This window comes from Pelmatolapia mariae, linkage group LG15 (genome assembly GCF_036321145.2).
Source record: "Pelmatolapia mariae isolate MD_Pm_ZW linkage group LG15, Pm_UMD_F_2, whole genome shotgun sequence".
Taxonomy (NCBI): Eukaryota; Metazoa; Chordata; class Actinopteri; order Cichliformes; family Cichlidae; genus Pelmatolapia; species Pelmatolapia mariae.
Window position 1 is genome coordinate 24,868,888 of NC_086240.1, and position 14,579 is coordinate 24,883,466.

The window sequence follows — 14,579 nt, forward strand, 5'->3', positions numbered from 1 at the left end:
TACTGTAGGTTTAGGGTGAGGTATTTGCATATCCATACAAAAGATAAAAACACTTCAGAAAATATCTGGGGATGAAAAAAAAATCCAATCTCAGCAGGTGAGACTAAACAGAAACCCCAGTGGGCTTAAAAAAAATAAAACAATGGAAAAACATCACATCCAAAGAAAAAAGTGACAAAAGAAAAGCGAAAATCAAGATGACAAACGGATGACATGAGTGATCTGAAGCTCTAAGACAGGATGTCGTGTGTTTTTATTTGCTTATTGCTGGATTCATTGTGGGGTTTGATATGGCAGTGTCAAATGTTCCCAATCCTCTAAGATGGCAGCAGAGACTTCAGCTACTGAAGACGTGTTTTTAGGAATTTATGATTACAAACCACAGGATCAGCATGTCACCTCTGCTGTTCTGAAGATATTACAGAAGCATTGCTGCTGTGTGTTTTTAGCTGACACCCATTTAAATTCTACGCTTATATTCGTACGCCGAGAGTGTCTTATCACTTTCTCACCTTTAAAAACAACTGAAAATGTGAGACGTCCTCAAACCTGAACAGTGTGTTGTGTCAATTGTCAGTAACTGCTGAAATAACACAAATGCACTTTTGTTTCCCACGCACTCACTGGGCAGGCTTGCCAATTATGGTAAACGACACCTTAGTATATTTAATGACTTGTTTCTCATTTTTATTAATTTATTAGTGCGCAGACCCTTTGCTCTCTTGGCTCAGTGATATTAAGAAATATATGACAGAAACCCCCTTAGAACTAGGAAATAATCAGTTGTTGCTGATTCCCTTGAATCTTTGGATTGCATATGGATCGCAAGGCAGTTGCAAAGGGTGCCTTGTGTAACTCGGATGGACTGCAGTCAGTCTTCAGGGCAAGAGTTTGGCAAATCTTTGAAAATTACTGCTGTCTAGTTTCTAAATGCAGAAGAACTGTTAACACGTTGGAGTCAGACTGAGTCAGTCTGTGCTGATGAGTCTGGTCTGTGATGTCTCTCTTTGGAATTGGACACTTGACTCAGTTGGTTGCCAACTAGTTGTATTTTGGTTATGATCCTATACCAAAGCAAGGCTGCCGAGTGTTTTGAGGGTGATACGGCCAGAAAGTAATAATTCCCTGCAACACTGAACTTTCATCAAGGAGAGTGGGGCTTGTGTTTCATGTGGGGCCACTGTTTCTGAAGATTAATTGTCCTTCTAGATGGCTGGGAAATTTCTGTTTGGAGTTTGCATGTGCCTGCCTGGGTTTCCTCTGGGTGCTCCAGTTTCCTGTTACAGTCCAAAGACATGCTTGTTAGGTTAACTGGTGTTTCTAAATTGGCGGTAGGTGTGGTGTCGGTCTCCTGGGATAAACTTATCCCCACCTCAGTTGGGGATTTAATCTGGTTCAGTACAACGCTGCTGCCGGATGAAAGACCTGGTTGACAACACGGATTCCAGTTCATCCCAAAAGTGTTTTATGGCCTTGAGGTCAGCCAAGTGTTTTCACACCAAACTTGAAAACCATTTCCTCTTGAACCTGGCTTCATGTCTGCAGCCATTGTAATGCTGAAACAGGAAAGGGCCTTCCCCAAACTGTTGCCACAAAGTTAATCCATCTAAACTAAAAATCTTATTTGCTGTAGGGAAATAATTTTCATTGGATGTTTGTTAGGCGACCAACTGAAGGTTACCAAGTACTCTTCAGCAATACTCCAATTAAAACAGCATTTTATCATTTTTACACATCAGTTTAAAAGGCATGAAATAGACTCAGTGTAACTGCTTTAATTGGTGAGCTGTAGATTAGTGAACTGTAAGGGAAATATTATTATTTCTACTCTTTTTTCTCACCACTTGTCAGCCATCTTTGAAAAAACCCCTGGGCAGTTTTTTGTGGACCAAGAAGCCGTTCGGAAAGGAAAAGCTGCATATATAAAATTGCCAAATCTAATGAAAAAAAAAGAGAGTAATATTGCTTTAACTGCTCAAACGCAGATGACCGGCCTTTTAGGACAAGTGTGATACAAATGCCGTTTTTAGTATTTCTAAAGCCCCCCCATAGATTTTGATTATTTTTGATTATATATGATTTTTTTAACATGTTTGGTTTTGCTGGGTGTAGCCTAATCGACAAAGATGAACAAAAATATTGATCGTTATGTCTAACTCTCTGCCAAAAAGGAAATTTGCATGCTTTTTGAAGATGCTCCTGTTTTGAACTACAGGACAAGCAGCACTAAACCAAAACTATGCAAATACTGCGGGTCACATCTTGGTGATAATGTGGCTTTGGGATATGGGTGGGTTAAACATCCCCCAGCCATGTTCATATCATCGGTCCAGTGGGGTTTTTTTCACCACCATACTGCGCTACAGACTGCATGGGCATTTGGCAATATGTCAGAAATCAGCATGACTCCAGTGCAGGAGGCAGCCATTTGTATGCATGTAGCACACAGAGTGTGTTTAAAACTGGCAGTTTTGAATAAGAGTGCCATTATGCTCTAATTCTGTCATCTGTCTTTCTCCTCTAGGGGCACTTTGTGGACTTGATAAACTGGACCAGAAAGCAAACGGTTGCACCAGGTAGGATCCACAAACCTAATAACCGCTGTGTACTTGTATGTCGCGACTATAGTGTAAAATAATATATGACATCCAGTCATTGCGCACCAAATAGAGTAATTTATGAGCTAGTTTAGGTAAAACATTTCGGGTGCAATGAATAGAGGTCAAATTTGACAAGTCAGTGATTATCTATGAAGATATTTAAAACTCAGTAATATAAATCAATTTATAGCTCAGGTGACATTTTGCCCTTTAAGCCAGCTTCTAGTGACTGGTTGCCTATCGCACTATCAAAAGTAGTAGCAGTCACCACAACATGCTTTATATTCTACGGTAAGAACCCTATAATAATACAGAGAAAACCCAACAATTACACAACCTCTTATGAGCAAAGACTTGGCAACAGCGGAAAGGAAAAACTCCCCAGTAAGAAGATAGTCAGAGATGTCCATATAAGGACATCCTCTCTTTGTCATTAAATCACTCAGTATAAAAGGAGCATTTCGACCAGTCTGAAGCCAAAACTTCTGCCACATGGATTATTTGAACTTACACTGACTTCATTATTTGAAACTTTGGCCATGTTTAATATGAGCATCCACAACTTTAACAGACTCTATATCGCAGATAATAAGGAAAAGTACAGTAGGTCACTTTAATTTAAAAAAAAAAGTCAAGAAAACTGTTTAAAAATGCAGTTTGTGTAGAAAAAATGTTGAAAATAGTTGAAAATATTTCAACTATCTGTGCAAGAGTAGAGTTTTCATTTAAGAAGTCGTGCTTCTCTGCAATAATAACCGTCTTTTAAAATGGCTGATTCTTCTGTGATGAGAGAGAGAGGGAGGCTCATAAAGAAAAAACAGACGGTAAGACAAGGAGCCATTTGAGCTGTTTTCATTTAACCAGAATTACTCTCAACTGTTTCCTCCCGGCTGGTTGCCGGGGAAACTGGCCAGCTTCGTTATTGGAGGTGCGACCTCAGCTGGGAGTGCAAATGATAGAGCTCACTTTAACGTTCCCGCTGCCTGCAATCACATTTCTGTGACTCTCTTTCATTAACATGCTTTGTACTGTTTGGTAAATGATCTAATTTTCCTCCTCGCACGCACAATAATCAGGTCGAGCTTTTGTTTGCCAAGACCAAAGTTTTGTGAGCTGAGCTGATTATGAAGCGTAAAGGCAGAAGCAGCCGCTGTGTAAGGATCCAAATCCAATGGAAATCCAACGGAAATGTATACCCATCTCCTCTAACTCTGCTTTCACAATGATGGCCAATTTGCATGAAAAATGAAATAAAATAAAATTTGGGATAATAAAAGCAAACATATACCCCAGGCTGGCAGCAGGGGTTTGTATCATAGCAAGAAGTGCAGAATTGCCAGACATCATATGCATGTCACTGATTCTCAGATTTTGTCATCTCAAACTGGAATTACTGCCATGAGGTTTTATACCTTTGCCAAACAAGTCAAGTTACAGCTTATCTTCATGTCTCTGTTTGAGTTTCTGAGTTCATGATGACATCACCTCATCGCATTTTACTGGAACTGTCATTAACAGACATCAGCTGGCAGAAGGTGTGGCTTTTTCTGTTGATATACAAAAAAAATAAAAAAACAAATGAGGCTTATGTAAAAAAAAAAAAAAAGAAAAAGAAACTTACATCATACATATATATATATATATGTGTATATAGATAGATAGATAGATAGATATATTATTTATATATATGTATGTACCAGAAAATTGTTCATGCCAGGTGTTGAGGACAAATATACTTTTTCTAAGACTAAACACAAGAAAGTAACGTATGTCTTTTGCATGGCTTCTTATACGGTTTAATACGGTAACATTTTGCAAGGATCTTGAGAATTAATTGTTGTACAGAATTATTATTACTACTATAACAAATTATTACTACTCAATAAATATAATCACAAATTTTGAATGCAAGAAAAAAAAACTTTGGCATTAATTTTATCCTTCTTGTTTAATTTTGAAAATGTCATATTTGCAAAGCCAAAAAATTCTCAATATTACACAATTTTTCAATAGTTTTCAGCTGACAGTAATTATCACTTTGAGTCTCCTAAATTCAAAGTAAAGAAGAAAAATAAGTCAGCACACGTGTTGTTAAGATAATAATAATAATAATAATAATGATAATAATAATAGCAGTCTTGCCCACTCAGCAACCATCCTGGAAACGAGTTAAACAGACTAAGGCCCAGCGAGGTTAAGAGCACAGTCGTTAAATTTTCAGGTTTTATCGACGTGGTCAGTGTTTCTGGTTTATCCCACCATTGTGCTGAATAGATGGTGTTGTGAACACCAAATAAGAGGAAAATGAGGTGCTCTATAAGTTTACTATGATAATGAGTAATTATGCTCCCCTGGCAATATATTTCCTGCAGCAGCTAAAGCAGATGACTGGCTGTTTAGGTGAAGCAGTGGGACAACAACCGTCATGCTAATGTCTCCGGTAATTCAGTGTTATTGGAAACTGTCAGATCGTTCGTTCACGTTACTTATTTCTTTTCAATTGGGGAAAATTTATCCAAAATTCAGGAGCAAGATCTCGTAAACCCCTCTTCCAGTCGTATGTCTATAAACGCCTTCCTGCTCCGTGTGCCTGTTTATTGTCGTCATTGGTACCACAGGGATCTGCCTGGCTTGGGAAGCACCACTGATCCTCTGCGACGCCTTCCCCAAACCTCAGTGTAAGGCTTTAACTGAGGCCTAAAATCCATCTACCATTCCCTATCAGTAAGCATTGTATAACCCGTTTGAGGTTGTATTGTCCTTGTCAATGATCTTTTATTATGTCAGGAAGTGAAACCAGAACATGCTAACAAAAGAGATTCTTAATCTGTCTTGTAAGACACTGACGTAGGAAGCATAAACTTAGCATGTTGGGGTTTTTTAAAAAAGGGAAAGTACAAGTACTACACATAACTTCCCAATGCTGAACATGACACATTAGTTTTCTGCTAGTTGATGCCACGATCACAAAGAAACATGATGCTGAGTTTTTAAAACTCTTAAAGCGAGTGAGTAATCTTATGATTTTCTCTTAATCAAATAGAAATCTTGACATAATTTTTTATGCGATATTCTTGGCTTACCCTCTAAAAAACATCCTCCACGGCCTCATATAGTACAAGAAACTAGAAAAACACAGATGAACAATGCATTCATTCCCTCAACGCACTACTACTGTGTGAAAAAAACAAGATGATGTGCTTTGTAGCATCAAAAGACTGAATGCAGATCTTATTCCTGACCTTGTACAGCTGCTTTGTATTAAAATTAATATGCAAGTCAGGTAGAAAAAGATTTTTTTTGTGGGCCATTAATGTTTTAATGTAGTTGATATAAGCCCCTTTTCCAGTAATAATGGGAAAGTCAAAGGTCAAGACGCAGAAAACAGTTGTAAGCATCAGCATCCCCTGACAATGATCACCAAGGACAAATGTTTTGCATTTGAGTTCAAAGCAGCAGAGTAGTAGAGGAAAGGAGCTGTGCAAGAATAGTGCTTGTGCTGGAAGAAAAATACTGATGCAGCAGTGACTATAAACAGATGGAGGATAATTCATGAAGGAGGACTCGTGAAGTGACTGCTGCGGTGAAGATTACACTAAAAATGATGGATGGAAGAAGTGTGTACTGGAGGCTGAAGATTAGGGACTGGGCTTTTGCGTTCTTTGCTTTTCAAATGTGTGTTGGTTGCAAATATGATGGATAGCAGAAGAAACTGTGTGTGTGTGTGTGTGTGTGTGTGTGTGTGTGTGTGTGTGTGTGTGTGTGTGTGTGTGTGTGTGTGTGTTTGTGTGAGAGAGAGAGAGTCAGCGGTGTCACTTCCTCTTCCTGTGAAACAGGCGGCTTGGTATCAAGGATGAGATGAACTATGTAATCCAAAAATCCTCCGTCTTTCTCTTCTTCTATCTCCCGCTGGCTCTCACATCATGCTTTCTTCTATAACTGTATGTGTTGTCACCCACGAGTCTTTGTTTCTGTGTGTGTGTGTGTGGTTGAGGCGGACCGTGCACAGAAATAGATCATGTAAAGCAGAGATTACTATCTGCACCTCAAAGCATAAACGTGTGGGCCTTTAAACTTCATACTGTGTCATTTCTGCACACACGAGGTTACGCACTCATGCACACAAACACAGAGCAGAAGACATGCACAGGATGTGCGTCAGTGCTTGCACAGGGTGCACTCAAAAATGCATATGATGTCTGCGTGTGCCTGTGCGTGTCAGGTGGTTTTTGAGGATATCGAAGGTGACAAATGTCAACGGCTGCACTAGACAGTTACAAGCTGTTCTGACAGCGTCTTCGTGCATGTCCGTTTTCTTGTGTGCACAAATTTCTGTGAAGGAAACTGAATGCAAGTGGCACAAAGCACAAATTATAAAGTATTTCTTAGATTTTGGAGGCATAATGTTGATGCAATTAACAAGTTAACCTCTTAATATCCACCAGGCGTGTCCATTTTGTAGCTATATGGCTTTTACACATGGCCTTTTTTGTATGTTAGGCTGTGTGATCTATGTTGTCTCTACCTTCTTTGTTTTTTCTTCCTATTTTAATGTCCAGCATCTGCAAATACACATTTTTGGTGATAAAAACGATAAAAACAAATGAATGAGGAAATAAAATTCATTTAGGGAGTAACAGAGGACCCTACATGGTATAAGGGGAGTCGGCCTCATTTACTAACATACTCACATGTGCATATTCACAAACCTGTGTGTAAGTCTCAGGGTAGACAATATTCCCGGCTTTTTAGCCTGAGCATCAGTTTTTAGTTTTATAAAGGTCATCACTTCCATGGAAACACTTTGGAAAGCTGCCTCCTTTCCCCCTTGCACCTCAGACATTATTATTTAATTTTCTTCAGTTGGAGTTTATCCTGCTGACTGCAGACAGTGAGCACAAGCCCGTTGATTTAGGATGACTCCGATATATCAACATAAACACAGTGGCAAGAGCAAAACCGGCTGGTATGTATATGTCATAAATCTGGTGGTGATTTTATGTGCTCATTCATTTTTTGCGCAGGTTGAGAACATTTCTATGCACATATTACTAAAAGTGGGTCATTGTTTGCTTGACACAAGTTGATGGTAATGTAGTCAAAACTGGAGCAGCAGTTTTCAAATTAAACAGCTGTTGATTCCGTGCTAGCTTTATTAATCTACAACAGAAATAAACTTTTGTTCCTGACCTTTCATGATACTACTTACCACTAGCCTGGACTCCAGGCCTGACAGAAGGCTGCAACCTGCTCCATTTCTCTGTGGTGGAAAGTGGCAGACAAGCAGTTCAGAAAGTAAAGATTTTATGTTGTACAATGAATCAATGAACTTCTGCACAGATGTGAGGACGGTAAAATGCGAAAAATGAAGGTCGCTGATACCAGTGCTGCTAATATTAGCCACACTTTGCTACCTAGTCTGACAAGACCACATAAACAGGTTACAAAAAGTCCACAAAAGTGAGGTGAAATAATAAAAGGAAAATTTTAATTTAAAAAACAGAGAACCAAATAGACACCGTGGTAAACAGTGAGTTGGGAAGTAAGCAGATAAACCAGTAATGGACAGCAAACCAGTGAAAGCTTCACATCTGTTGAGTCATTGGTTAAAGCTGACGAGGAAGTGAGAGAAACACACCCGTCCACTCCGACAAAATAGTGTGCTCTCATAAAGACTGTAAAAAAAAAGGCGGAGAAGGAGGTGAAGAGGAAGAAGTGTATGTTCTGTAACCATGGTGACCACAGCTTGGTACAGCGGATGCAAGCTGTGCCCTTGACAGCATCGCATTGGAGAGTGAGTCTGATACACACGCACACACTTGTGGAGGGCAGACTGACGATCATGTGTACTGTGTCAGAATGAGTGGTCGCCCTCCTGATGTGTGTGTGTGTGTGTGTGTGTGTGTGTGTGCATTCATCCATGTGCGTGTGTGTATGTGTGTGTATGTGCAGGTCATGAGTGAGATAACAGAGTGATGAATTTGAATAGCATTAGTGGGATATGAATATTGCCGAGACAACAGCAGTTAGTTTGGTTCCCATTTCCTCCATGTAACCAGAAGTCCACTGGCCTCTTTGTTTGTGCATTCAAATGGCATGGAAAGCAGTGTATGCGTGTGTGTGTGTGTGTGTGTGTGTGTGTGTGAGGGAGAGAGAGAGAAAAATAGAGACAGGGAGAGTAATAGTGGTGTGTCTGAGTAAAGTGCGGTACAATAAAGAGCCTCAGTTTCGCTTCCGCATCGTTCCTCATGCAAATGACAGCTTTGTTGCGCTTGCAGCCTGCACATTTCCTGTACATGCTCTATATATGTGTGTGTGTGTGCGTGTGTGAGTGTGTGAGTCAGAGAAAGAGAAACTATACCCATCAAATTTAGTTCATGCATATCTGCATATATTAATCTATCCATGTGGTTTTACACTATTTCACCTTCTTTCAGTCTTCACTTCACCTCCGTTGCCAGTTTGGACAGGCGGTTGCCAGCACTGCACAGGTTTTGCATTTTTCTTCACATTTATTCAGAGATACTGGTTTCAGGCTTTCGCCTTCTTGCCACTCATCCTTTGAATGGGATGATGCCTGCTGCTCCACTTTGTACGCGCTGAAGAATTGAAAAAAGTTCTGCTTTATCGCACCCGTGCTGCCGCTAACCAATCAAATCGTGTTATGAATATGTGCTAATACATATGGCCATGTTTATAATCTGAAAGCATCTTTAAACTTCCTGTAAACACAACACAAGTCATTTGTTCATTCACAAAGGTGACCTTCAGAGTGCAGTTTAAACCCTGTCAGGGACGATTCCTTTTCTTTTGCCATCGAGTCGGAGCATCACTCGTGGCCTGCAGAGTGACGTGGCGACTGCTCTGCTCAAGAGGTGTTCAGAAAAATAACAGGATGTTTGTGGGAGGAAGAGCTGGAGTGATGAATGGAGAGAAGACAAGGTCAAGAGAGAGGGAGGAGGGATTGTAATTAGGCGTCCCCTGCTTTCTCCACCTCGAGTTGCCTCCTGTCACTTCCAACATCCTTTCGCTCCGTCTCTGCTTCCAGTTGATTTTTAGTAATCTTTCATTTTCCCTTTTAACTCCTTTCATCCCTTTGCCTTACCATCAATCTCTCTGCTTTCTTACCTTCAGCCAATTTCTTTTTCTCCTACTATCCATCCAGTTTCTCTTATCCTGATGGCTCCATCTTTCCCTTGCTCTGTCCTCAGTTTCCCCTTTCGCCTCATCCCTTCTCCTTCAGTTCCTCACTATGCTGCCCTTCTATCTTCTTAGCATTTTCTCTACCTTTGCCTTTCTTTACCTCTCTGCCTGGTTTCTTTTTTTCCTTTTTTGCTCCTGTGTTCTAAATTGTTTATAATGATCTGCAATTCCCACATTTGTTACTCCTCCCTTCCATCTTCCTCTGCTCTTGCACCCCTTTCCTCCATCCCTCTGCTCTTCCTCTTTGCTTCTCTCCCCCCTCCCTTCATCTTTTCATCCCTCCATGATCTCCTCTGCCAGGGAGGAACAGGTGGCTCGCCTCTGCTGTGCCACTTGGTGGCTTCCTGCCTGAAACACAGAGAGCAATAGAGAGATTGTGGCCCATGTCAGTGCACTGCCTCTCCGGCTTATAACATGTGACGGACGGAAGGAGGAGGAGCGGGAGGAAATGGAAGAGGAGGAGGAGGAGGGGTCCGTCTGAAGGCTGTGATTTCGGAGACTGAGGGAGAGAAAGCGAGCAGCAGGTGCTTCAGTGTGAAGCACTTGTAGAGGCGCACACATGCACTTAAAGATAAGAGCTACTGAGATACTTCTGTGCCCACACCAGCATGACATCATTTCCTGTCCTCACACTGTAACTCGGCACACTAAAGACCCTCTGGTGTTTGTCTCAAACTGGTAATTTAGCTGCTCTTTAACCCAGAAAGATTAGAGAAAAGCTCAGAATAGGTCGTCTCTCTCACTTCCTCATTTGTTTTCCTTTTGAGTCCTTATTTCTTTTGCATCTCCATCTTTTGTCTTTAAGCTTCCTTTGTATAAAATTATATTTATTTTTGTTCAGGCATAATTATTATAAATTAACCTTAGAAATGAACATGAGCAAGTGCATGCTTTCAAAATAACATGCCCAATCTTCTCTCCTACTATCTCTTGTCTTTCCTTTGCACTATTTTTTATTCCCCTGCTTTAATCTTAATCTTATGCCGCAGTTGCTAAAATTGACATATTCTGTAAAAGTGAAGGGATTGAGGTTGTTCCTGTAGCCGCTAGGATTAGCTGCTGCTATAGTAGCTAGCCATCTCCATATGCATGGCATTAAGACCGATTAGCTCAACGCTAGCTCACTCACTCACTCTCAGAGTATTAAAGCTTAAAAGCTAGCACAGCTGGCTAGCACCTCTCGCACCTCTCGCACGTCAAGCGATAGGGGATTAGCACATGCTAACGATGGTTAGCTCTCTGGCAGGCTAAGAATTAGTGCTTCAAAGACGAAGTAAATCTGGCACGACCTGAAAATATGCTCCAGCTGAATGTTTTTGATGTCTTCAAAGCAGACATAAGTGTTTAACTATGGAGATATGTATGTTTCTATGTATAATTACTGGTTAAGTCTTGGTAAAACAAGTGTCCGTTTTTCACATCTTAAAATGCCTGCGCGCAAGGCACCATTTGAAGTACTAACAAAGAGAAAAAACAAACCAAGAAGAGGCTCAAATAAGTTCTTTCTTCACAATTTAATTCCAGTAAACAGATTAAAACTTCCTCTTCAGGTTCACAAAAAAACTACCCCTTTTTTTTTATCTCTTAAAACCCTTTCAAACCTTCATGGGATAAACTTCCATCATTGTAAAACTAAAATCAAGAACATTAGTCTTCAGGCATTTAAAAAATTCAAACTTTCTCTGGATGTTATATAAAGACTATCCAACAATCCCCAAAAGTCACTCATAGAGGACTAAAGTTGAGCAGCAGTTTATAGCAACAGTTACTGTGGTTTCCTGCAGTGCCATAGAATATTATCAATATTCCTGGTACCAAGTTTAAATGTAGCATGGCTATTTATTTGCAAAGACTAAACAGGCTAGATATAATGTTAACAAAAATGCATTTGCATGCACATTCACACTAATAGTAGCAGAGCTACCACACATGGCCTGCTTACAGGGGATTTATGATTCAGCAGGAAAGTTACACCGTAGCTAAGTCATAACCACAAACCTCTCTGAAATCATACACTGAAACCTGACGTCTGCTTCCCTAGAAATGTAACACACTGAACCTACTATTGAGATTGGCCTGTTTAATACTGTTAATTTCTTTTGTGCATTTCCGACTACCTTCTTTATCTTCCCCCATGAAAACAACATCTGACGACCTCCCCTCTACCCTTAATGACAAACTAGGTATATATCAATAAAGACGTAGTTTGACAACCTTCAAAATCATTTCTGGCTTTTTTGAGAGTAGCTGCATAGGGAGAGACCACCCTCATTAAAATCAGATCCAAAGCTAATCATTTTGTTCTATGAACAGGCCTGAAATATGACAGAAACTACTGAGTTAAGAAAACAGCTTAATCCTGGTGGATTTATTTATCATCTCCATGTACAAATGAAAGATATATGTGGATATCTATATGTCTTTACATGTGTAAAATGATAATCCGTATTGGCCTTTAACACTATCCCCACTAAAGATGAAATATTCCAGCAATCAGTGTTTGACATAATGCAAGGTCTTGACTGATTAGTAAATCATGAGTTACTGTGGAGGCAAAAGTGTTAATTGGTCTTTATTCAGATTATATTCACATGCATACAGTGCATGAAGAATAGCCACACATGTTAATAGATTCTAGACCCATGTGTCAATAGATATATACATTTTGACATTAGTATTAGTATTTATAACACAATGTCACAGTTAACACTGCCATGCGGAGATTTTCTCAAGTCTAGCTAGCACTTCCTGTGTGTTGCTATGTTTTAGACAATCAGTAGATTATTGAGATAATAAAAGATGGAATTTAGTGACTTACACACATCTTACTAATCAGACTGCAGTGGGTCTGAGTGCAGTAATAAGTCAAAATATGAAATCCAATTCCAAAATATTGTGTAAGACAATAATTTCTAATAGTGTTTTGTAATATATTGCTGTTTTACCCCTTTAACTATCAATATTTGCTCTTATGTGTTACTCACCTCCATGTCAGCTGCTCTCCCAGCACTCTCCACCCTCACTCTCTCTTTACCCTGAACACACCACAGCATCAGCATTAGAGTAAAATGTTGTCAGTAAACAGGTGGAGTTTGTTGCCATGATGCTCAGGAATAACTGATTAACTCTTTCTCACATGTATGGCGATGACTTTCTCAGATGCATTTCTGACGACAGCTGTGTTTCATTTCAGAGCAAAGTGCGACATTTTTTTTTATCATGCCAAAGCAGACCCTGTGTTGAAACCGGGCATTGTCTGAGCCCAACCCGTTCTCACTCCCAAATCGTAACATTTTACGCTAGGTGACAAATCGTCAACATATTACGTTTTCGGGCACCCAAGGCGTTCCTACGTCACGACATCGGAAAACTGCGGACACATGAGAACCGTTTGGACTCAATCTACACATCTTCGCTTTTTCCCTTAAAATCGCTTTAGAAAACACTATTTCACCTCATTAAAGTGCTGGTTAAGGTTAGGAATAAGGTTATGGTTAGGTTTAGCGATAAGGTTAGGTTTAGGCTTAGGTATACGGTTATGGTTAGGTTTAGGGATAAGGTTAGGTTTAGGCGTAGGGATACGGTTATGGTTAAGGTTAGGAATAAGGTTATGGTTAGGCATAAGGTTATGGTTAAGGTTAGGCATAAGGTTATGGTTAGGCTTAGTGATAAGGTTAAGTTTAGGGCTGCAGTACAGGGCTGGAAACCGCCGCGTACCATAACAACGTGGAAGGTCACCTTTCGCGTTCCTCAGGAACGCCGCAGGACGTGACAAAACGTCGGGATGTTACGCCTCGGGAGTGAGAACGGGCTGCTGAGCCCAGTGTTGGACTCGTGACCTGTCCAGCTGGGAGAAATCCACCCTGTCGGTCGCCTTAAGTTAGATAAGCGGTTATGGGAATGGATGGATAGATGGACATGGCACGACAGCTAAATTTAAATGTTCCCTCTAGTGTGCACGCTACTCATTACTGTTTGACGATAAATCCACATGGTCTGTGTCTAACTTTTCCTCACTAAGGTTTAAGTTCTAAAAAAAGTCTGAATATTTTGCATATGTTTATGCAAAATTGTCACATCCTATTACCGCCAATGCAGTACAGAGCCCTCCACTTTACCACAAACTCCCAGACTGTGTTTTTGTCCGCCTGCCTTTATAAATGATCCTCCGGTACTGCAAATTTCCCTTTTCCGACTAAAGTTTTGTGCAGATTTTTACAGAAAATGTAACTAAAACGCGTCAGACTTCTTGAAAAAACAGAACTTCTTCTTTTCTCTCTCCCTTCACATTTCAGCTTCTCCCCTCTTGTTGTCCAGCTCCTTTTCTCCTTTTATCACTCTGAGTGGTTCGCTCACTGTTTTTCCACAACCCGTCCATCCCTCCATCCAGGCGTCTCCCTTCTTTCAACCACTCAGTCCTTTTGCCTTCTGTTTCATCCATCACTCACTCTGATCCCAGTCTATCCCCCCTCCTCCTCTGCCGCCTCCTCCTCCGCCTCTTCAAAGCTCTGTCTATCTGTCTCTGGATGCAGTCCTCTCCTCCCTTTCATCACCCTTTCCTCTCCTCCCTCTCCTCTCCTCCCCACTCTCTTCTCATCTCCTCTCCTCTGTTCTTGTCCTGTCTCAACTCGTTGGTCTCCTGTTTGTCTCCCCTGTGATGTGCTCCTCTCTCTTTTCTTCCTCCTTTCCTCCTCCTCTATTTATTTCTCCTTTTCTCCCCCCATCTCCTGTTTCCCCCCTTCCTTCTCTCTTTTCAACTTCTTCCTTCCAGCTCCT

At 40.6% G+C, this 14,579-nt stretch overlaps 1 protein-coding gene across 4 annotated transcripts in view; it reads left to right on the forward strand.

Moving 5' to 3' along the window:
* Positions 1-14,579, forward strand: part of hivep2a (HIVEP zinc finger 2a) — a 121,426-nt gene that overhangs the window by 12,154 nt on the left and 94,693 nt on the right. For 3 of the 4 annotated variants that reach the window (XR_010096321.1, XM_063494579.1, XM_063494581.1), the window contains exon 2: positions 2,525-2,576. The exons of the other annotated variant lie outside the window; for it this stretch is intronic. The gene's annotated coding sequence lies outside the window, so the exon portion shown is untranslated. The remainder of the gene's footprint in view (positions 1-2,524; positions 2,577-14,579) is intronic. 4 annotated transcript variants of the gene reach the window in all.